We start from the raw sequence: 21,959 nt of genomic DNA, 5'->3' as shown, positions 1-21,959 counted from the left end.
GTAAAACACGGCAGCCACCTCAGCAACGCCCCCAGTCTAGTCACCAAAGGGATAGCAGCAAGTATGATCTCTATGTACTTGGACATCATCTTTGTTATACCATAACTGGTTAATTAAGTAAGGTTACACTGTGTGTAATTTGTATGTCCTGTGGTTATCATGAAACCCTCTTCTGAATATCTCTCCTGAAAGTTAGAAGTACCCACAGTTTGGGTGTCTTTTTGGTGTCAGGAGATAGCACCAGTTATAAGGTTTGTGTCCAGGGAATAGCTTGTCTAGAGGGTGTGTGCATTTAAACTTGGACAAATACTGGCAGAGTTCACCTCCATGGGCACTTGTCTGCACTCTCACTGACATCTGTGGGAGTGCCACTTGCTTCCATACCTCAAGAACACAGTATTTGCTAAGCTGGTAGATGAAAAATGTTCATCTTTTTAGGAACCCAGTGACTCATTTTGATTTTCTCCCTTGTTCCTCAGCTTCTCTGTGTTTCTTCCCCATCTTTTTCTGTCCATTTTCTGGTGATTTGGGTTGAGATTTTACATTGCTTTAAGTCTTTTATTAGGGAGCATCCCCTGAAAAGGTGACCTAGAAGGACCAAAAGTTGAGACATTGACAGGAAATTCAACTCAAACAGGATGAGAAAAGCAATGAATCACTCCCAAGAATTAGTCAATAGCAAAACACTGATTCAACACACAGTTGACCTAAAATTGCTAGGTTTTTGGAATGGGATTTTTATGAGGTAAGGCCTTAGGGATATTGATGAATTGATAAGGCCTCTGGTCAATTCATCCTGTTGTGACCAATGAATATGTCTTTGACCTCAAGTGGCCTAAAGTTTAGCTGCAGGCTGTTGAGCATTACCAAGGCCACTACACCCGCTGCAGTCCAGAGGAGTTGTAGGTGGAGGGGTCAGCCTCACCACTAGGTTCAGAGGGAAGTAGAAGTCACCTTGGCCTCCTGTAAGCTTCCTCAAGACCAATATCCTGATTATTTACCGTCCCTCTTGGTACCACAGAAAGGCAAGCCCACAATAAGCATTTGTTCTTTGTCCATTTAAAACTTGCTGTAAACGAAGTATTTTTTGTATCTTTAGGCCGCTCTTGTGTTCCGACTGGGCCTGGAAAACCCCTGCCTGGCCTGCAGAGGGAACACTGAGTCGGCCCTCCCCTGCCCTCCACATGCCTTTGTGCGCACTTTGCAAGAACTGTCCCTGCTCATTGAAAACAGGAGGGTCAAGGTCATTGACTCTTTTCTGTATTTTTCCAGCAGGAACATTTATTCATTGTTTTAACACTTTCTTCGGCAGCACAGCCTAGTGATTAAGTGCATGGGCTCTGGAACCACACTGCCTGGGTTTAAATCGTGATTCTGCCACTCAGCACATTGCTCACATACTCCGTGGCTCAGTTTTGTCACCTGTAAATGAGGATAATTAAATATACATACGTACATACGTACATATGTGGGAGTGGGTATGTGTAGCTTAACCTAATGCCTATCTTTTAGGAAGTTGCCTGTATGCCTCTTACCGTTAGTAATACATTTTTTAAAATTTCAGACACTCTAAGTAGAAAAAATGCTTACCGCGTGCAATCCTTGCAAACAATTCACGCATATTCCCTTCACGCCCTGTAACTCCGTAGATACTATCATCCCCTTTTCATGGCTGGGAGCTGAGGCGCAGAGAGGTTAAATACACTGTCCGAGGAACTTAGCTGCGTCAGAAAATGGCCAGGTTGGGAGTTGAAGTCAGCCTCCGGAGCTGGCAGTTAGACCTTCCGCGCTGTGCGTGAACCTTCTCTTGGCAGAAAGTACAGCCCGGTGGCTCTCACTTGCCGCAGGAGTAGCAGTGGCGGTCCCAGCCCCAGCAGATCCGGCCGGAACCCCGGCTGAGCGGTGTGAGGGCAGCTGTCATGCCCTCCGCTTCCGGGGCCTTGCTGGGGAGGTGCTGCCCGATCCTGCAGAGGAGGAAGCTGAGGGACACTGCGGCTAGGGCAGCCGTCAGTGACTGAGCCGTAGTCTGAGCCTGAACGTGCCTGACTCCAGCGTCCTTGGCCTTGAAACCATTCTGAATGCCTCCTGCCTGAGGTCCATGTCTTAGGTCGGGTGCCCAGGGGTGTCAGACCGGATGGCCCTGTGGCTTCGGTGGACTTGTCTCCTTTTCTTCTGCTCTTCCGTCTCCTCACTCAAGTGCACCGAATTTTGTTTTTTTAAGTCCCAGAGAAGGCTGAAATACGAATTCTTTGGGACACACCACAGGAGCTGTAATAAAGTCTTGTTTTCTTTGTTTCCATTGAGTGTGAGTCCTTGTAATCCTCAGTATGAATGAAAGTGAGGGGTTTTCTTCAATGCAGATATTGCGTAAGCCAGGACCACAGTTTTGGGTCTGGTAGGGGTTGTAGGCAAGAAACCAGCAATCAGAAATGTAGTATTTTCTAGAAGAGGGTGAGGGTGCTGGGCCTCTGTATTGTAGGGAGAAGGCAGTGCAGATCATCTGTACCACAGCTTGGCCCCGTAGGTGTTTCTGGAAGAAGCACCCAGACCACGATGGGGTGGGAATGGGAAGGATGTATCCTTTGGCCCCTGGGAGCCCAGACAGGACAGCTCTCACTGACACAGGACACACGAGACCAAATGTAGAACAGCGTTCTTGGACCGAACACCCCTTAAGCCAAGAACATGATGCATAAGGGGACGTGTCCCTTTGTCTGACTAAGAAGAAGTGCTCTTCTTTTTGATCACAAGGAGGTGTGAATTTTTCCCTCTTCACTACCTTATTAGTGAAGACACCTGACATTTAATTTTGCATTTTTAACATTTTTTTATTTCGGCAATGTTCTTCTTCAGTAATTCCCCAGCAATTTTGAAATAGTGATCTGTTTTCCTTTTCCCTTTAGTCATGTGTGGCTTGAATTCTTAAAGCTATGTATGTGAATACATAGTTTTGTATTATCTTGAATATACAGATAGACACCAGCACACAGGTGTACATATGTTTGTTCCCTCTTAAAATTTTGTGTGGGGAAAAATATATGCTATTCAAGATTAGACTTTTCAGGCACTTTCGTTTTTAATTTTGAGATAAATACATTAAACTGAGCTGTTACGTAGGTGATATCTGTCTCCTTTATATAATAGAGTGACGTATCCCCCCAGAACCACGTTTTAACTATCACATTGCAGTTGTGAGAGACATGAATATTCAGGTTATTAAGAGACATGAAAAACTAGCCCAGACCAAAATCTTTGGGAGCAGTCCATAAAAATGAAAGTAAAGCAAACATTTACATTTTGTTTAAAGGAAGTTGTGGGGGATAAGCCTTCCCACCAGCATTTTTTTTAAACATGGACATACGGAGATAGATGTTTTTGTCACAGTCAAGGCATGGGTAACTCCGAAGACTTGCCTATTGCATTTTCTTTCTGAGGACTGAAGACAGGCCTTTTGGGGCGAGGCCCTTTGGATCGGCGGCTGCTGTCTGGGATTCGGCGGTGGAATACTCATACTTTTTGAAAAGGAACCCTAGTGTATTTCTTTTGGCCCTGGCTTAAAAAACATAGGACTTTATAAATATTGTGAAATTTCATTGTGGGTTTTTTTTTTTTGTTGAGGGTTTTTGTTTTTGTTTTTGCATCATAGTAAAAGGCACCGCAATTTTCAAGGAAGGTGATGCTAGATCGTAAGATACTTGAGGGAAAGAAGATCTCCTATCGGTCTCTGTCCTCTCTGCATCGGACACACCCTATATATAGTCGGTCTCAGTAAATATTTACAGAGTCAGATTCAGTTCAAATTCAAAACGCATTCACCATCGCTACCACCACTCCTCGCTGGTGACCTCCAGGTGGTTCTCTGTAGTCAAGTCCATGTTTTGTTTGTCTCTGTTTTTCTTTGTTCATTTGTTTTGTTTCTTAAATTCCACATAAGAGTGAAATCATATGGTATTCGTCTTTCTCTGATTTATTTCCCTCAGCATTAGACACCGTAGCTCCATCCCTGTCATTGCAAATGGCAGGATTTCATTCTTTTTGATGGCTGAGTAATATTCTGTTACGTGCGCACACACACCATAATTGATAATTGATGATATTAAGCATCTTTTTGTGTGTCTGTTGGCCATCTGGATGGCTCCTTTGCAGAGCCATCACAAGCATGTCTGTTCATGTCCTCTGCCTATTTTTAAATTGGATTATTTGGGGGGCTTGGGGGTAATTGAGTTGTATAAGTTCTTTATATAGTTTTGATATTAACCCCTTATTGGATATGTCATTTGCAAATATCTTCTCCCATTCAGTAGGTTGTCTTTTTGTTTTGTTGATTGTTTCTTTTGCTGTGAACTTTTAATACCCTTTCCAGTTTGGGGTAAGGGACAGACACCTTATTAAATTACTTAGGACACACTTAGGATGGGCAAAATAAGGGGGAATTGTACTTTTCGTCTGTTGACTCACTTATTTCTCATTTCAGTGAGCACTAATTGAGAACATTTCTTTTTCTTACCTCTCTCTCCCCTCTAGTTAACTAACTGAATCACCAACTATTTATGAATCTTATGTTTTGTGTGAATAATTGGGCTAAGCAATGTGACTACAAAAGAAAATAAAACCCAATATTTGCTTCCTAAAGGAGGCACGTCCGTTAGTGATTGCAAGTGGCCCGAGAGGAGGGACTTATCTGTACGCCCCTAACTTTGCTTTTATGATTTTCTCTGTCCCATATTCGTTCTTCGTACTCCCTTCAAGAAACAGAATTCTCACAGGGCCTGTGGGGAGAGAGGACACATCCAGATCTGCCGGGCTGTGAGATCAGACATTGTCTTGCCAGTGAGCTGCGTTCCGTGGGTCATGAACTAGTAGAGTTTACTGGTGAGTGACTGAGCTGTGGAGTCTCTGTGCAAGTGATGAAAAGTCCGCCGGGCTGACGACACGCCCACGAACCATGATGCGAAGCGGATGGTGGTGACATGGGACAAGCAGGGCTGGATGAAGCCAGAGTGTGTGTGTGTGTGTGTGTGTGTGTGTGTGTGTGTGTGTGTGTGTGTCGGAGAGGGAGGAGGAGAAGGGAGGACTTCCTGGAGGAAATGGTGAGGCTTAGACTGTCTGACAAGATTGGGGGCCCTTAGGACGCGTATCTGTCGTGTTACGTAGACACGTGGATACCGCGTATTTCTGTATTTGGTGCTCAGTGAATATCCATCTCATATGTACGAATCCTGTGTTGTTGTGTGTGTGTTTTTCTTTAATTTCCTATTGTTTTCTAACTTTTATGTGTCACCCTTGCATGAGGACCACACTAACCTTCTCTGTACCGTTCCAGTTTCAGTGTTCGCACTGCCGAAGCGAGCACTGTTTTCTGTGAATGTGACGGTCAGGAGAGCGGTCTGCTCAGCCTTGTGAGGCCGGAGTCCACATCCTGCGCTCTGCTCTCCTCCACCGCATGGGGCTCGCAAACTGCTTCCCGGCACCACAGCATCTGGCTGGAGTGTTTCCACCAGGGGAGTGAGGTTTTAGATCTGCCTGGAAATTGCTGGTGGTCGTCCTATTTTGTCTATAAGGATATCATCTCAGAATCCATTTTTCCTTTTCCTCCTTTGATCTGAGAACTTTTTCTCATCTTCTGCCGACAGTGGTTCCGCAGAGTGGGGGCTCTGCGTGTGTATTCAGGGCTCTCACGTGAAAGCACAGTGCTCGTTTTGCCAAGATAAGTACAGAAGGAATAATATATGTGAATCTACCACCTAAATTAGGAGTGGCAAAATATCAAAGTACGTTATGTTTTTACGGCTATTCTAGCTCTGTACTCAGTCTGACCATAAGAAACCTCCTATTTTCACTGTTGTCTCTTGGCGATATTTTAGCTTTCTTCTTCCTTACCTCCACGTAACGGAATTATTAGCCGCAAACTAGTATAATTATTACTTTTTTTTTTAAATTTGAAACTTTGCCATATTTTCATGGTCAGTCCCATTCTATTAAACAGTTACAAGCGACAGCCACGTGCGCCCAGAGCACTCCACTAGAAGCTTGTGGAGGCCGTGAAGGTGAGGAGTGGAGAGTCGCTGCCTTCTCGGGGCTCGCGACCCAGCAGGGAGGACGTGTCCATAAATCATTCTGTTCGCAGGCTGTACGGCGTGTAACAATGGCAGAACAGCACGGCTCTGTGGGAGCTGAGGGGAAAATAGGATAATCTACACAAAAGTTATCCCAGGTTCATGGATTTCTTTGGTTAGTGAAGTTGTTTCCACGATGCCTAAAATCCCCACTGTGCACAGTGCCAGGTACCTCCTCGGACTGTGTTAAAAAATAGTGCTCGTAGGTGGTAAAACACCTCAAGCTCATTAAAAGGAACAGCGGTGGAAACTAGGTCTGTCTCTTGACCAATTCCATCACTTTTTCTCTCCAGAGACACCCACTTTTCACATTTTCCCTTGTGTGATTAATTGTGAAAGATTTGTGGCTGATCGGTTCTTTTGAAATTTCGTTGCCTTCCACTCAGTGCAGTGAACATTCCACGAACGTGCCGGGTGCTGTGTTAAGTCCTGGGAATACCAAGACCAGGACTCTGGTCTCTGAGCGTTCACAGTGTGGGACGCCTACAGGTAGGACCTGGGCTGTAACATGTTCAGTGATAGGACGGAGACACGGGCTAAGTGGTCTCATAACTCAGGGAGGGAGTCATGACTCACGCCCTAGAGAGGTGCTGCCGCTGCTTCACGGAGACCCTGATCTTCCAGTTGGCCCTTGGGGGTGTGGGTTTCACTGGGCTGAAGGAGAGGCAAGTGAATCCTTGGCCCACAGAACCACATACTCAGAGAAAGAGAAGCTTGAAAATGTATGTTGGTCAGCAGAGCTAGGGTGTAGGACATGGACAGTGGTAGATATGTCTGGAGGTTGAGGCCAAATTATCAGGGGCACCGAATTTCTCATCCTGCTCAATTTGGACACCATCCCACCAAGGGTGAAGGCAAGCAGTTCAAAGAGTAAGGTCATGGTAGGGAGATGAGGCATAACTGTCTTCCAGAAGGATGATTTTGGCGGTCCTCTGAGGCGTGGAGCGGACGGGGAGGAGGTAGAAGTGTGGGGTTAGTGAGGTCATAACTTGGGCAGAGCCTGGGCCAGGATGAAATGAGAAGGCAGCAGTGGGAATGATGAGAAAACAGGTCTGGGAGATCTCACAGAAGAGCAAGCGACAGGCTCTGAGGGTAACAGAAACGGATCGGGCACAGGCCCAGCTCGGGATCTGGGATCTCCTGCTAAGGGGCACGTGAAGATGAGTTAGACGTAGCCTTTGCCCGCAGTCTAGTGAGAAACCGAGCATTCTCAGGGTGCAGAGTAAGAAACAAGGAGAAAAAGCCACCCTGGGACGCCATCAGCTCTGCAACAGTGGGCCTTTAAAAAGCCCTCAGTGATAGAGGAAAAGCGATTGATGGTGCGGGCTAGAGCCGCACAGCAGGGGGAGTCTGACCACCCTGACTGAGAGGTCAAGGGGAGTGGAGGCCACGAGAGTGTCCGTGTTGGCTCCCGAGGACAGAGATGAATGGCGTGGGGAGGAGGACAGGTCAGAGGGGAAGGCCTCGGAGAGGGCCGAGGTGACCTGATGGGCTCCATTGGCTGTCGCGTGGCGTCGTGGGAAGACGTGGGGCTGGGCGCACTGTCTCTCCTCCCACCAGAAGGTTCCTCGGTGCGCCCTGCGCCCCGCGGTTGGTAGATGAGAGGCCACACGAGGGAGAGAAGGGTGGCAGTCGGGAGAGATGGTGATCAGGGCAGGGGGCGGGAGAAGGTTCCCAGAGCCACCTCGGGGCGTCCATTCCTAGCACCGAAGCCTGGGCTATGTCTGTCCACTGTCTTCCCAGGCAAGCTGTTTTCTTGTTGCTGTTGAGTGTCTAATTTTATGTATAGACCCAAATGAGATCATTTTCTCTGGGCTTTTTTAATTCCCTCGGAAAAGTTTTGCATCCCTCTGCTTGTAGACCTCGACGGTCCCTTTCCCTCACAGATGGGACCCGCCCTGTCTGCATCTTTCTGACCCGCATCCGTGTGAATGCAGAAGGCGTCTCTGCAACGAGCACGATGCCAGACAGTAGAGCAGACGCCCGTGGGCCGGGGGAGATGCCCAGATCAATGGCCACAGCCCCGACCTGGGGTCCTGGGAACAGCATCCGTCTACACGAGGGGGAAGCCAGGGAGTTTGTGAGGTCACCGGAGCCCGGAGCCTGAAAAGCAGCTTTAGTGTACGGCATGCTTCTGTTGTTTATAACTTTCTGTAATGTGTGGTAACAAAGAGCAGTGTGTGGTAACAAAGAACACTCTGTTACCACGAGTTATTTTAACCACCAGCTTTCGGCTGCTCAGCCTTTTTTCCCCCTTCTTCCTCACAGCTCCGTTTCTGGCTTCATGTCTTTGTCACCCACTTCCACCTCCTCCCCAGCTGCTCCTCCTCGTCTCCTCGTGCGAAGTCCTTCCCCGCGGCTGCTTCTCCTCCACCACAGAGAACCTGCTGGAGGCTTTGGCTCCGCCGCGCGAGCAGTTTGCCACTCTTTCCCTCTTCTCGCGCCTACGTGGCTCCCAAGAGTGCTTCATGCTTCCGGAACCCCGACATGGAGGGGGTTCCAGGGGCCCCTCTCAGTGTGAGGAGGGAGGGGCTCCTCTCGGAATGGGGGGGAGTGTGTGAGCACGTGTGTGCGCGTGTGTCAGAGAGAGAGGGAGAAGGAACAGGATGGATCAGGGGTTGGAAGGGCTTCGTAGTCATTTTCTCCCTCCCAGAGGGCTCCTTCCTGGGTGTTTCACGCCACTAAGCCAAAAGCACAGAATAATCATCATTAAACTGGGACTGGAGAAGTTGTGATTTGTTCTGAAAAACCTGACCTCAGACTTCGAATAGCTTCTGAGCCCCGAGTGGCTCCATCTCGACACCCTGAAGGGGGGTGGGCTCTCAGATGGGACTGGGGCGTCAGTGCTGTGAGCCCAGAACGATCCAGCAGAGGCCGTTTCTTTCGCTAGAGGTAATTTCTACATGGATCATCTTTTATTTCTGGCCTGAAGGAGCGAGTGATACCAGACAGTGTTGATGTAGGCAGATGATTCAGGAGACAGGGTCTATAGGAAGCTCGGCCGATTGCCTTGCGAGCATCTCAGGTTGAGAACGATTTTCCAGCTTTCCTTACACTCCCTGCCGTGGATTTTTGTTTGTTTGTTTGTCTTGGTTTGTAGAACAGACCTGACAGCCTGCTGAAATCCCTTTCTTCTTGAACCTTGCTGTACATGCCTTCAATGGCATAAATCATACCAAGAAAGAATATTTTAAAAATCTGAAGATTTCAATTAAAAAATCCCTGTGGATTGGCTGTTTTGCTTTTGAAAAGTCAATTAACATCTCCTTTGCTCATCTTCTTTACCTGTAAACAGGGGAGTTGAGCAACTCTGATGTCTTTTCTGTTTCAAACATTCATTAGTAATCGGACAGACTCAGAGCTGGAAACTGGATTTCACTTTAGCGTCTCAATTCCATGTGCCAGGTAGCCGGTGCAGAGAGGGCTGTGGTAAGGATCACAGACTGCGGGGCTCAGTGGGAGAGAGTGGGGTATTGATTAGTGATGTCTGCCTTGCAGGCAGGCATTTGGGCTGGTGGCGTGTAGTATCTGGTTTGTTTCATTTTGTTTTTGCCTTTCCTTCTCTAACCCTACTAAGAGGGACCAGAGGGCAGCTGTGTTTTCATTTTGCACACACACATGCATGCATGCACACACATACACACATACACACCTCTCATTTGAACCAAACTGATGAAACCATCAGCATGGGTTCCATTCTTTCTCCAGATGATTTAGCTTCAGTTAAATCACATTTCTTTTCCCTGCTTCATGTGTCTTAAAACCAAAGGGAAGAGAGAAAAAGATGTGAGGATGGCCGTTTTATTTTTTTTAAAGATTTTGTTTATTTATTTGACAGAGATCACAAGTAGGCAGAGAGGCAGGCAGAGAGGGGGGGAAGCAGGCTCCCCGCTGAGCAGAGAGCCCAATGCGGGGCTCGATCCCAGGACCCTGAGATGGTGACCTGAGCTGAAGGCAGAGGCTTTAACCCACTGAGCCACCCAGGCGCCCCAGGATGGCCAATTTAAACATGTCACCACTTCATGGCATCTGAGTGGCTCAGTCGGTTTGGAGTTCGGGCTCTTGAGCTCAGCTCAGGTCTTGATCTTGGGATCGTGGATTCGGGCCCTGTACACTCTACACTCACTGTGGATTTTACTTAAAAAAAATAAATAAAAATAAACACATCACCACTTCAAGCCCAGGTCTTCTAAAATCTTGCTCACTTGCAGAAGACAAGATAAAAAACGATAACCAGTTTCCATCTAATATAGTATAGAGCATTGAGCCCTACAGTGTAACTGTTTCATGATCATGGCCTTAGGATCAAAAAGGTATGGAGAATTGTACATGGGAAATTATATAAACTTTATCTTAAGTCTGTTCCAGAAGTGACATTTTATAATTCTTTTTTTTTATAATTGCTCTAGGATGTTTGACAAAATTGTTTTCAAAATATGGAGAGCTTGAAAACTGTTTTTCGAATGCTAGATGGGAATGGGTGATGTTAATCAGATTTCAAGGCTTATCTTGACCCGCTGTCTCTTGGGACACTGATCAAAGTTTTGTGAATCCTTCTGGTGCAGAGCTACTCATTAGAGTTCTCAGCACATAATTACGGACTGTCAGAAGATTTCGGTTTTGTGTAATAAATGAGTAGCATGCCTGCGGCTTGCTGAGGTGTTCGCTTAATAACCTCGTAAGATAGGTTGTTTTTCTTCTCCCTCAAGACCTAAGCAGTCCGGCTTATGCCTCGTCCACCCGTCTCAAATGGAGGTGAGAAGACCAGGACTCAGATTTTTTTTAAAGTTTATTTCTAAGAGGAAGAAACCCCAATTCTTATGTTATTCTCTTTTTCTTTGTTCTTTCTTCTTTTGAATCGGAAGCATAAGATTGTGTTTTTATGCCTAACCCTTGGTGAGGATGTCTACGTTTCCCTCCTGCCACGCACGGCTGTATACAGTAAGATGTTAGTAAATCGGTGCTGATGAGCAGTGCCACATTGAAATTGCTGCTTGCGTGATCCTCTTACTCGGGGATGCAATTATTTCCCCGGGTTTTGACAAGATGTCAACTGTGATATGCACAGAGCAGAAACATATCCTAAGACGCTATGGCGCGTTAGAAATCTTTCCAGAGGAAAACTCAAGGATGTGTCTGGGGTTCCCATTCTGACTCCATCCTTTGCCTTTGTGTGTTTGTTTCTATTTAGATTATTAGCTGATTATAAAGTGGCATTTAAGAAGCAGAAATCACTCTATTTCGTGATCACAATTAACAGGGGTTTCTAGGAATATTTTGCCTTCATTTTCAGTATAAAAAGATGGAGAGCGATTCAGGAGAAGTCATTCTGCTGGGAATGGTGGTGGACCTACTTTTTTATGATAGCTTCAAGAGGGGAATAGAGGTGCCCAGTTACCACAGGGGTATATTGCACACCTACTGTGTGCTCTCCGTCTGTTGAGAAGACGGAGACGCATCAGATACAGAGCCATCCAGCGAGGAGTTTGCAGTCTCGTTGGGGAAGATGTTAGTCAGGATAGGCTAGTTGCTGCAACAGACCCCCAGACGTCAGTGAGCTTATTTTCAAGTTTCTAGTCAAAGTTTATTTCCATCTAGTGGGGGGCGCTCCTTCCGTTCATTCAGGGACCCATGCTCGGTCCACCTTGGCTCCATGATCCTGGAAGTCTATGGTGTTCTCTCTCCATTTAGGCAGATGGGGGCAAAGGAAGAGAGGGTCACCCATGGGAAGTCTGAAAATGGGCAAGTCCCCACTGTTTGCCCTCACTGGGTACACAGGAGGCGCATGGCCCAGTGTAGGTGCACGGGGTGGGGCTGGGGAATGTGGTCTGATGAATTCACAGCTGATCGCCTCTGCCATCAAGGGCTCACTTCCTTGCTTACAGCAGTAACATGCAGCAGAGTAGAAAGGGTCGACGGGGCAGAGGCCTGCCTGGGTAAGCCTGGGAGAGAGGAACCGGATGCTTTAGAGTACTTTGAGAAGAAATCAAGTGGGTTATGTTTATACCAGTTGTGTCTGGCACTCGTGTCCCCACACAGCACGGTAGTCTATGTCTATGCTGGGATTTGAGTACTCGGACCACAGTGAGTAGGAAGCCCATCGTGTAACCGGGGCACAGCTCAGGGAACCGTTGTGCTCACACAGTCTTGGAGCAGACTCAACCGTCACGACCAAGAGCCAGCCGGGGCAAGACTGGGGCACATGCCGCCGAGTGGAACACCTGCCTGCGGAAGCCTGGTTGGTGCGTGGGACTGTGTGTGGCCACGGGCTGGGAATGGTCGACAGAACCACCTCCCACTGTCAAGGGGTGAAAGAGGTGTGAAGGTTGCCTGGGTGATGCGTGAAGAAGAGCCCGCAGCAGGCCCGGTTTGGGGCATCACTCCTGACCAGCCCTGTGTTGCCTGCTCCTCCCTTGATCTTTCTCAGCCATTATAGATCTCTCATGCCTTAGATTGCTTCCCACGATGACTCCGGGGGATTTCAGGTTTCAGCTATTAGACCTGTCCCATTTAGGGCCAAGATTAGAACCAGCAATCTGAGGGGCTGCCAAAACTTTTATTAGGGGCACGTGGGTGGCTCAGTTAGTTAAGCCTCTGCCTTCGGCTCAGGTCATGATCCTGGGGTCCTGGGATCGAATCCCACATCGGGCTCTCTGCTCTGCCGGGAAACTGCAGCCGCTCCCTGAGCTTGTGCTCACTCTATCCGTCAAATAAATAAAATCTTTAAAAAAAAAGCTCATAAATCCAGATTAATAGTATTTTAGTGTAATATTTGAAGTGATCAATCTTCATACCCCTCCCCAAAACACCCCGTGATGGATAACATATAAAAATTTAAAATGGGACCAGGTCAGTGTTACTGGTTTTCCCTTTTGCTTCAGCTCTAGTATGGCTCAACACAGCCCTGTTCATGATCTTGTCTTTATTTAAAGTTTTGATATTTTTTAATATTGATGTTGATTAATGAAAGTGCTGCATCACAATGTTATTTATTCTGATTACTGAGTTGGAGACCCTTAGACTGTGTATTTGAGGTGAATCCCCACAGCTTACCCTGGACCGAGCCCTAGTTTATGTCCTTCTGTATCTCCAGTGTCTAGCTCGATGCTGAGATGCAGTGGACGCCCAGGAGATGCTCAAGAACGCAAGGTTGTTGGAAAGATAAATGGGTAAACTGACAGGTGACACATCTTGGAATGGGAAGAAAGGACAGGGTGGTCCAGCAATCACAGCCCCCAGTCACTGGCTGAACCGTAAAGCCGGGTTGCGCGGTGGCCGGCATATCCAGAGTTGTCAGGTCTTACAAGCCAGCCTCACTTTTCCAACGGGATTTCCCACACGGTCCTTGTTTGTAGTCATAAGTGACCCTGCACATTTCTCATCTTTTAGGGAGGAGCATCTTCCTATCTGTTGAATACCTACCTCTTCCTTTTTTCTTCTCTTTTCTTTCCTTTTTAAGTTTTTGTTTGGTTTTGGTTTGGGGTGGCAGTGTTTATGTTTGCTTATCACAGCTATAGTTTATTGAATTTTTCTCGTGTGTTGGGTGTTTTTATTTAATTAGTTAATTGATTGATTTAGAGAGAGCAAGCAAATGAGTGGAGGCCGGGGGACAAAAGGAGCAGAAGAGAGGGCATCTCAAGTAGGTTCCCTCCTCAGCGCAGAGCCTGACGTGAGGCACCATCTCCTGCCCCTGGTATGATGACCTGAGCCGAAATCAAGGATCTGGCCCCCAACCGACTGAGCTGTCCAGGCACCCCAGTGTGCTGGGTGCTTTTACTGATCACAGAAACCTTTTGAGATACTGGGCTGGTTTTTTGATTTTTGTTTTTGTTTTGTTTTGTTTCTTGTTTTTGTTTCATCTATCAGAGGTGGAACTGGTGGCTGCCCCTGGCTGTGGGTGGTAAAGTTAGGATTTCTTTCTGCATTTCTCTGGATTTCTTCAGAGCACAGGCCCTTCCTAGCACTGAGGACAAGTGTGGGGATAGAGGTATTTTCCTGGTCATGACCCGAACTGTGTCTGCAAAGCAGGGAAGCAGAGGGAGGACTCTGGAACTGCCTGAGCCTCCCCTGACTGGAGCAACTTCTCGGAGAGGGAAACCCCATCAGGACCAGTTGCTCCAGTTTGCAGACGTTCCTGGACTGGTGGCCTCCCCTTTTCTCTGTCTTCGCTATGGTTTGCTTGTGCAGCAGGCGTTTAGGAAGGCAGCGTCCCTTTCTGAGCAAGCACAGGGCAGGCATCGAGGCTATCTGCTTCCTAGTCTGGCTTTGACCAGGATTTTAAGCACGTCAAGTTCTCTAGCTTCAATCTTTTCTTCTCCGAAGAGGGGATAATTCTGATACTTAGCACTCACCACCTCTCTTGAGAGTAGTAGAGAAGATATAAAGGAGAAGTATCCCAGGTTATACATATCACCTATGCAAAATGCACAGTTTGGGATGTGTTTCAGAAGCCACGTGACCCTCTTTTCGGGGGTGATCAAAGAAGGTAAAGACGTAAGCTACAACCAGACTATAACGGAAGATGTATGTGGGAAGACACCTTTACTATGAAATATCTTGTTTGCATCAAACTCCTTTATCTTTAAATAGTTGGAGTATCACAAAGGCCTGGTTCGATTTAATAATGGAAAACGAAAGCCTACGTTTTGAGCAAATCACCTGGATTTTTTTTTTTTTTTAAGGAAATGGAAGCTTAATAGATTTTGAGGGGGAAAGGGGGCATTTCAAACTGCAGATTTCTCTTATTCAGGACTTTTCAGTGCTCTCTCTGAGCTCTAAAGTAGCTAAACACACGTTTAGTAGTAGCTTCCCTGAAAGAAAGTACAGCCTGGGGGCCAAGACCTTTCATGCCAAACTTTAAGCTAGAGCAGATTTTTAAAGTCATGTTAGAAACCTCTGAAAGAAGCATGCTCATAATGAAAAATGCGGACCTACTGTCAACAGCAGGCATGGAAGTGACTCAGCAATAACGGTTCCTGCACCGTGCTCCCCAAGCCCGGCTAGAAGGGATCTCTTGGTTGCGGTCGAAAGAGGGGGTGTAAACGGGGCAGCCAGGTGGTTACTAGGCACCCTGTGGCCCAGATCTTCTATTATGCTTGAACTGTTATTGGGGCCATGTAGATGTCCAGAGAGTCCTGGACCATGCAAGAAGAATTGCATAGTTCCAGAATCATCTGATTTGGAAAGGGACTCAAGTTGTGTGGATTCGTGGTTGCCAGACTGGGCTCTACCAAACCCGAGTTCCATGGAATGATGGGGCCAGGCAGGAGGAAACAGGGCTCTGCCAATCTGCTGGTGGAGTGGGGCCAGGCAAGTAAGGGGCAGGATCCTCCGTACGCCCATTGCCGCCGAAGCACCTCTGCTGTTACAGAGTACACATTGAGTTGGGCATGAGATTATAAGTGTGAAAAAGATGGCACTGACAAAAGTGCTTTTAAGACTACTGATCTGGCTTAGGTTTCTCTCAGTTCAGGAATTGCCTTTGTAATACCCCGGACATGAGGTTATTCCTTCTCAACTTACCAGCTCCAGGGATAGGGAACCATATCAGTCAGGGTCCACTAAAGACCCTAGAATCCTACCGGTCATTTTACTAGAGAGAATCCAGTATAAAGAACTATTAACCAGATATTAGAAAAATGGAAAGGTAGAGAAGGGGAGGGGGCAGCTGTCAGCCCTTGAGATGGGAACAAGAGGAAGAGGTGAGAATTATGAAAACTTAGGAGCTCAGAAAAGGGTTGCGGGAGCTAGGAACCAGACCTCTGAGGAGGGAGCCGTGCGGACGAGGCTGGGTCTGAGAACGTTGGAAGAACAGTGACGTAAGGTCACTTGCTGCTGCCAAGATGGAGAGCCATCCCTGGGTGATGCTGAAAGGAACAGAAGATCGTGGAAGGAGCCAGCCTTACCCCTCCTGTGGCTTTCCTCTCGTGCTCCCTGCAGGCGGAAGCCGACAGGGAGCCCCCTGGCTTGGTCTGGCGAGGAAGAGTGTGACTGCAGAGCCCAGCCCCAGTGTCACGGAGCACAGCACAGAGCGGGGATGCAGCCCCCTATACACGACACAGGGACTCTCATTCCCCCGTGGTGTCCCCTGACATTGTTACCTCAGCTTTAAATGAGACACAAGGCAGCAGACCGGACAACAAAAGTCCTTTCCCTTTGGAGGGAATCTATCTTCCTGCCTGAGTTCGCCGGGCACACCCGGACCCTTCAGCCTGCCTCGAGGACATGTTGAATAGACATCGGGGTGGTCATCCTCTGGACACCTTCCAGTTTGTCAGTGTCTCCTTTAAATATAGTTCTCAGTTTGTCGGCACCTACCGGAAGCCTCACGACTGTGCATACTTTGGTCTCAGCAGTTCCAACGTTAGGAATTCATCCTTCGGAGTTTTGTATGGTCTGCATAGAAATTTAGCTAGAAAGGTATTAATTTCAAAGTTGCTGATAATTTTTAAAAAATTTGGGAGGAACCAGAAATGTTCAAGAAAAGGAGATTGGTTGTCCTGTGGAGGACTCGGCAGGTGGTGCAGATGACGGTGAAGAAGGGAGTTTGACAGTAGGGTAAGAAACGCACGGTCGATTTTTAGACTAAAGAGGCAGGTCATAAAATGGCGTGCGTGGCATCATTTCATTGCTGTACACACATCCACATTAGAAAAACAGCATTGGGGCGGTATATACTAAATGTCCAGGGTATGATTGGCTCTTTTTAGGTGGAGATACAGCGAACTTGTTTCCATTTTTTTCTTTCTGTTTATTTGTATTTTAAACATATTTTACAATTAAAGTATATTTCCTTTTGTCCTAAGGCAAAAATTAATTAATGTCGTGCTGAGAACGGACCCTCCCGAGAATGGTTCTGATGTATCATCTGACATCCTCCTGGCGTGTCAAATATATTTTTTCATGAGTATGTCGTCTTTATCTTCACTGGGAAATCAGTGTTGGTGGAAAGCTTGCTGGAGCAACCAGAAAACTGGAAGCTGCCCCCCAGCTGTGTGACTTTGAACGAGTCTCTTAAACAAGAACCTATGTTTTTCTCTGCGGAAAATTCAGAAGGTTGTAGTAGATGATCCTCTTAGGCTGGCTTTAGCCGTAGATTCTGTGGTTTGCTGAAAACGCCATGGCCAGATGGAGGCCAAATCCCATTTACTGAGGTCATGGTTGCTTTGTAGGTGACACAGGGGGCTGAGACCAGGTGCCTGAAACACAACACTGGGTCCTATGTTGATGATTTAAAGAAATGCCCTCCAGGAAGAGGTCTTGGTACAGCGGTAGAGCCCCAAACATGGCTCTTCGTGGTGATGCATTTCCAAATTAATGGAGTAGGGAAATCTACGCTGTGTCCAGGGACCACTTCTAGAATACAGAGCCACGAGAGAATACAGTCCAGTTGGATGGAGCCTTCCAGTGGGACAAAGGAGGGAAACAGTTCAGGGCGTGACAACTGAAGAATGACGGAGAGCAGGGATGTGACTGAGTCTCTCAAGTTTGCAGGGTCTGGCAACACCAGCCTTCTGGAAAGCCCTATCTGAAGGAGTGCATGAGTGTGTTCAGCTGTATATGAGCCGCAAAAGGCTAAGAAAATAAGTGTTCAGAGAAGATAACCAAATTCCTAGAATTTCTGAGACAAAGCCCCAATAATGAGGATACCAAGTCATGGCTTCTGAAAGCAAGCAGGGTTTGGGGACCCACTTTGAAATGACCCTGCTCCTCTGGAGACTTCCTGGCTCACACCATTGCCCATCGCCTGCCTGGGTGTAGCCTGACAGGTAAACTAGCAAGAAGATTCTAACCCCCCGGGGTTGAGGAGCGAGGAGGAACCAGCTGGCTAGAGGGGAGGTGGAAATAGAAGTGCCAGAGAGCAGGGGGACGTGACTGCAGCACACTCCATGTGCAGATTTAAGTATGTAAGGCTGGAAACCTGTACCTTGGCTTTCAATTTGTATCATGAGATTCTGTGCGTTATTTTTTCAGTGACTGTTTTGAGTAGGGGTTTCCATCCGTCACCTCACCCCCACCACTAAGCACCCCTGTAGGTCAGGTGCTGCTCTCCGTCTTCTGCTTGTTTTCATTTCTTGACATTCCCCGTTAATTCTGTAAGACCAATGCTTGACATTTTTCCCGTATCAGAGAATAGGAAACGGAAGCAGAGAGAAGTCAAGTCCTTGGTAAAGCAAGGACTTGAACCCAGGCAGTCTGGCTCCGTGATTTACACTCTCAGCCAGCCACCGTGTTACGTTACCCGGTAGCTGGTCTGCCTTGGTCATGGTCGGGGAAGAGTGCTGTGTTACGACCGCCCCGAGTTTCCCCTCAGTGGCTGTGTATTGTATTTGCCAGTGAGTTTGCCCTTGTGGGCATACCGTGAGAGTCTGTCTATCAGCTCTTTAAGCCAGGGAGTGGACATGCAGACTCCTTTTCCCGGTGAGCCCCAAAGTATGGCCGCCCATGAATGTTTTAGAGTGACAGTCGGGGTGCTTACTCAAAAATTCTGGGTCCCCTCCAAGATCTTCTGACTCTGAAACTCGTGAGCTAAGACCTGACAGTCAGAAGGTGTAACAAATCCCCAGGTGATCTGAAAGTATGCTGAAGCTTGAGAACCACCGATTTAAGCATCCTGTGTTTAGATGAATGTTCCCCATCACTGCTCTCATGCAAGACCAACTCTAGTGATCCTTCTTGTAAATCTTTGCAGACAGATGTATCTCTGTCTCTGCTGTGCTATAGACATCAGGTGGTGGGTATTAGAGGAACAGGTGTGCAGCACAAACGTAGTGGTTGCAAGCTTATAAAGCTGGTTCCCAAATTGGAGATTGGCAGCCATTTAAAAGAGAGAGAGAGAGAGGTACTTCCTTAAGGGGCCGATATTTGAAAAAACAAAGCAATAAACCCAAGCGAAAAAGGATCATAACCGCACACATCATGCTCTATGGCTAAAGCATATGCTTTTATTTAAGTTATTTTACTACTAATTTGGGCTCTCAGTTCTATTTGGGGCTCTGCGTGAACTGTGAGATGACGAGTGTGGCTTCGTTAGGCTGCTAGCGTACATCACAAGGTCCTCTCTTTGAATTCACTTTTCTAGAAGAAAGAAACCAAACAATCACAACAACATCATAGTGATGTGACAACAAGAGGGCACTGTCCTGTCTAGAAAGCCAGTTCTCTGTAATGTGTAGAAATCTCTATAATAACAGGATGTCATAAAAAAAAAAAAAAAAAGGTTCATGCTTGGCTAGACTTCTCAGTAAATTGTAAAGAGAAAAAAAAATGTCATGTATTATTTACAGCGAATGTATTTCGTACATAGGAACTAAATCTTGATAGCTCAGTAATGGCTATTTAAAATATCCCTCTAAGTTTTATAGAAAAGTCTTTCTGCTGCCTGAAAGTTAACTCATTATTGCCCAAACTTTACTGGTGGATTGAAGACCCTGACTGCACTGTGGTGGAAGAATGGACCTGCCATGGAACCATACCTGCTCTCCACGTGGGAGCGTTGTATGTTGGTCCTTGTGCGCTTACTAACTAAAGGCTTCATCGCCTGGCTCTTTCCATAACCGCCCAACCTTGCAGTGTTCGTGAATAGAAGAGGGTCCGTCTTTGAGGGCTCTGAGTTGTGTGTGAACCCATGTTCAGAAAATAGTCAAGCTTGGCTATTATGATCAAGGTGAACTCTAATAGAGAAGATGAGTAGCTTCACAGCAGTCCATGGAGTAAAGAACTCAGAACAGGAAGAGAGGCTCAGTACAGGAAGTGAAGAATGAGGGGACTATTCCCACGATCAGAGAAGGCAGCCCAGCCCAGCCCTGCCTGGCCTTCTCTAGCATCTGGGGCGATCGGTTGACGGAGCAGGTGGGTCTGTACTGAGCTCCATCCTTTATGTTGCAAGGGCTCTTGGCTTCATTCCCCGGCCGCAGGGATGTTCCCAAGGCAGGTGAATGCTGTCTGTGCTTTTCCTCTTCAGGTGTGTTTCTTGATCTTGTACTGTCTCTTTGTCTGTGATGGATGAGTTCACGTGGCTTTTATGAAACTCTAAGGATGACTTTTAAAAAGATATGTTTAAGAGAGAACTTTAGGAATTATAAAGTCACCTTAGTAATTTTGCCAAGGAGTAAAAATGCCAGGTTAGAAATTCTGGGTTCCAAGGAGTATGACAAAGGGAAAAGTGAATTTTATCGGCTCCAGCTGTCCCCGGAGCAGACATGTAGTAAGAGCTTCTAGAAGGTAACCATATTGGCAGCTTTCTCTTGGGCTTTTTGCATAGTCCTCTGTTCTTTCACACTTTACAGATACCCGTGTACTCCTCTTAAAAGTGACAATGTAAGGTCCAAGATAGGAAGCAAACTCTGATAGAGACGTCAGGGTCATGGAAAAATGAGGAATAGCTCATTTCAAACCATTATTCTAATCCAACCCCAGCACTTGGTGTTGGCAAAGCTAGTATGGTTTGATTTGAGGACGGTGTACTGATACTGCTGTTTCCCTCAGACCATTTCTAGACTGTTTAAAGGGCTCTTCTGTACCTTGAAGAAAGAAAAACTGCAAGATTTTGATTAAAGATGAGTACTTAGGACTTTATTTCCTTATTCACATTGGCCCCGTGGTTACATAGAGATCTGCCATGAATATTTCCCATCACATTGTACCTTTGAAATGTACCCATAGGCATTTGAAGCCCTTGCCTCCCTGTAATGCATTGTCTCCTGATTGAAATTCAAGGGAATGCTTTGTGACAATTGTTAATTCCTGAGTGGGAGCTTTTGGTGTATTAGCATGCTTTGAAATTGAAAGGCCTCCTAGTTCTCTTTGCATAATATTGGTCAAAGCATCACAAGCCAGTTTTAAGGGAAGAAAAAAGATCCCAGTGGTGAAAAGAAAAAATAATGGCAAAGATCGCTGTTTTCTGTGAGTGTACATGTGCATATCTCTGAGTGCTGAAGTCCACATCCATGAAGCTGGGGGGAGGGGTAACCTTGCCACCATGTTGTGAGGCTCTTCCTGTCTTAGCAGGGCTTCTCTGGCTGGCCCATGAGGAACTGTAAAAAGCTTCCTAGTAAATAATTGGAGACTCACTGGCACCAGATTAATTAGTTGATTACTTCATTGTTTAAATATGTGAGTGCTGATTCCTTGCTTTGGGTTCTGAGAATTTGAGTGTTTGTGGCAGAGTTAAAACTCCACCCAAACTCTCACCTGAGTGGGTGAGTCCGTGTACACACACACGCACACACACATGCACACACACACACACACACACACACACACAGAGTTACCACCACCTCCTCTGGGGTCTTTTTGGTCCCAGAGGGTTTAGAGAGACAGCCTTATGTCTGCGGATATAGTCCTTGGTATCTGAGAGATCTTATTTAACAAACAGAATTTCCCAAGAAATAGTCCCTATTTTTCAGTTTGTTCATTATTCTTCCCTGGAGCAAATCTGAACTTATCCTGAGTCATTATCCATTAAATTGTTATACTCAAGAGAGAGGAATTCAGCACAGAATGGATCTGTATAGAATCTTCCTATAATGAGGGGGTTAGCTAACTGAAGAATCTGAAACACTTTTCTCTAAAGCTGTCTCAGCGGTGAAATCTCAACTTGGCAGAGATAGTAAGCACAGGATTCAGGCCCAATATGTAAAGTGTATGTACATATGCAGTACTGTGGTGTGGACTGGTGTGTGTGTGTGTGTATAACATTTTGAGTCCTGATTACAGATGAATTCAGCCTGCACCAGTGGGGTGGTGGCGGAAATGGCTGCTGGGAGCCTTGGTTCCACGTTCCCTGGGTCCCTGCCTGGATGCGACAGTGAGGTTGTCACATACGGCTGGAGCATGTCCTGT

The 21,959-nt window shown here is 46.7% G+C and overlaps 1 protein-coding gene and 1 non-coding gene across 7 annotated transcripts in view; one reads left to right on the top strand and one right to left on the bottom strand.

Annotated features, from left to right (window-relative positions):
• Positions 1-21,959, top strand: part of GLIS3 (GLIS family zinc finger 3) — a 492,256-nt gene that overhangs the window by 229,962 nt on the left and 240,335 nt on the right. The gene's annotated exons all lie outside the window — the stretch shown is intronic.
• LOC116571246 lies at positions 5,247-5,351 on the bottom strand. Its single transcript, XR_004277804.1, has one exon. It is a non-coding gene; the product is annotated as a U6 spliceosomal RNA (small nuclear RNA).

Source organism: Mustela erminea, chromosome 12 (genome assembly GCF_009829155.1).
Source record: "Mustela erminea isolate mMusErm1 chromosome 12, mMusErm1.Pri, whole genome shotgun sequence".
Classification (NCBI taxonomy): Eukaryota; Metazoa; Chordata; class Mammalia; order Carnivora; family Mustelidae; genus Mustela; species Mustela erminea.
This window is presented reverse-complemented; position numbering and strand designations above follow the sequence as displayed.